At 37.8% G+C, this 2400-nt stretch overlaps 1 long non-coding RNA gene across 1 annotated transcript; it reads left to right on the plus strand.

The window, feature by feature from the left end:
* Positions 1-223: 223 nt before the first annotated feature.
* On the plus strand, positions 224-1160 carry LOC128127102 (uncharacterized). The gene is made up of 3 exons (XR_008225153.1): positions 224-492; positions 587-642; positions 916-1160. It is a non-coding gene; the product is annotated as an uncharacterized LOC128127102 (long non-coding RNA).
* The last annotated feature ends 1240 nt before the right edge of the window (positions 1161-2400 follow it).

Here is a 2400-nt window from a genome sequence, read left to right on the forward strand (position 1 = left end):
TAGTTTTGTTTGTGATGGGATTAGTGTAAATTTTTGTCTGTTTTGTTGTTTTCTGGATGATAGCTAGGTACCTAAAGCATTGTTTAAAGGTGGATCAGTAGTCTACATGTCATTGCATGTCATTGCATTCTCACTGTTACCTATCAAAGTACTGAGGTAAATATTATGATTTTTATATTAATTTTCTTACTTTCTAAAATTATTAGTGTTTTTTTTTCTGAGTTATGATTGAAAAACAGTGAACTAGGGTAAATTTTATGAATTATGATATTAGTTTCTGAAAATATATAATTAGGGCATCATTATGTCTTATTGCCCCGGGCAACATATTTCTTTGGACCGGCCCTGGGTCCTTGCATTGCAATTGCCTATTTATCGGTTCTAAAGGACTGTGAGATTCATTGCTTTCATGAAGGATTGGAAGTCAAACGACTTGGTGGTCTCCATGTCATTGGGACATCTTTGCATGAGTCCCGAAGAATTGATAATCAGGTAACTTTGCATCAATATTGTGTTTTAAGGTTTTACATAAATTTAGCATATACTTTCAGACTCACTTTTTTAATTTATTTCTTGCTTTACAAAGCTTCGTGGCAGAGCAGGAAGGCAAGGAGATCCTGGATCAACACGCTTCATGGTCAGGTAAGTTCATTTAAATGATTTTTATAAAGTTTAAAGTCAATCCTTTTATCTGGACAAAATTCTTCATGTTAAATTACGTAATAGTCCTTGGAGTAGTTGACATGAACAATTTTTTTTTGTTAGAATGATTCCATATATATGTGCAAGCAAGTACATGCCTTGTGAAAAAGGGAAATCTATTCTAGTCATTCTCTTTAACAAGGCAACCTTAAAGTTGATTTTTTAAACCTGATGTTTAAAACTACATTGAGTGTGAGATAGAAGTTTATGCAGAGAAGGAAAAAGATAGAAGTTTTTGAGGATGTTGCTGATGAAAAAGATAGAGGTTCTTTAGGATGCTGCTAATGAAGTTTATGCAGAGAAGGAAAAAGATAGAAGTTTGTTGGCACATAGTAAGCTAGATAATTAATGCAATTGTATATAAATGAGTTCATTTTTTTATAACATTTACTCACTATTGGAATAATTATTTGTATTTGACATATTAGTGAAATGAATTATATTTGTTATTTATGGTATTTTATTTATTATTATGAGATTTCTAATGTATTATTTAATATGAAAAATTAGTAAATCTATAAATAATATTTTTTTTAAAACATTTAAAATTACGATACGCAAAAATGTGTGTCATCTTCATTTATGACATGGCCTTTCTTGACAGGGGCTTTCTTGATACGCATTGCGTGTCATTAACACGCGCGTCGTAAGGTTACGACACGCGAATGCGTGTCATCTTCCTTTATGACAGGGCCTTCCTTGATACGCATTGCGTGTCGTAACCGCGCGTCGTAAATGCGTGTCGTAAATGCGCGTCGTAAATGCGCGTCGTCTCTAGACGACGCGCAAATGCGCGTCGTCTATCTTTATGACATGGCCTTCCTTGACACGCATTTGCGCGTCGTCTGAGCCATTTACGACGCGCAATGAGCGTCGTAAAAGGCCTTTTTTCTTGTAGTGATTTAGGGCCCAATAAGGCCCAAGTCCAAATAGTCTAAAAGCGGCCCCAACCTGAAGCCCAAATGTCATAACTCAACAGAGGACATATGCGGGGTGTACCCCTCCGGTACGCTGGGCGTAATCCTACTCTATGTTGACCGCCATCGAGGTGGTTGACCACGTACGTTGGGCATACAGGAATTACGCTGGGCATACACGGGGTTTCACCAAAACCCTAATAAGTGCTTAATGGCTTAAGCACTTAAGCCCAAACTCCAGATCCATCGACCAAGTGTGGCATGGAACTATAAAGTCTCGAACTTTATCAATTTCGATGTCCAGAAAGTTCTTAACACATGGTCTTAATCCATTAAGACCTTCCTACTTCATGCATGACACAAATCTAGCTATTGGGACACCATTTTTCTCACTTAGGATCTCTTCCAAGGCCTAAAAGGACAACCCATTTCGTCCAAATCATCACATGCACCATTTTGGGACATTTGGGACAAGAATGCTCCCATAAAGCTAAAATGAGAAGATCTATATCACACAAGTATAAAGTTCCAAGATTTTTACCTTCTGGAGCTTCTAGGGCACAACACAACTTTAGATCTCTAGGGTTTGGAATGCTTTCTGGGATATGGAGGTTGAGGATAATCAGAGGAAATGAGCAATAAGGGTGTTTATATAGTCCCCAACCCTAAATATTAGGGTTTTTACCTGGCGTGAGTATGACCAGCGTACATGAGTGTACGCCCAGCGTACTAGGGCACGCCTAGTATGCTCAGCGTACCCTTGTGTACGCTCAACGTACTC

Source organism: Lactuca sativa, chromosome 7, assembly GCF_002870075.4.
Source record: "Lactuca sativa cultivar Salinas chromosome 7, Lsat_Salinas_v11, whole genome shotgun sequence".
NCBI classification, from domain to species: domain Eukaryota; kingdom Viridiplantae; phylum Streptophyta; class Magnoliopsida; order Asterales; family Asteraceae; genus Lactuca; species Lactuca sativa.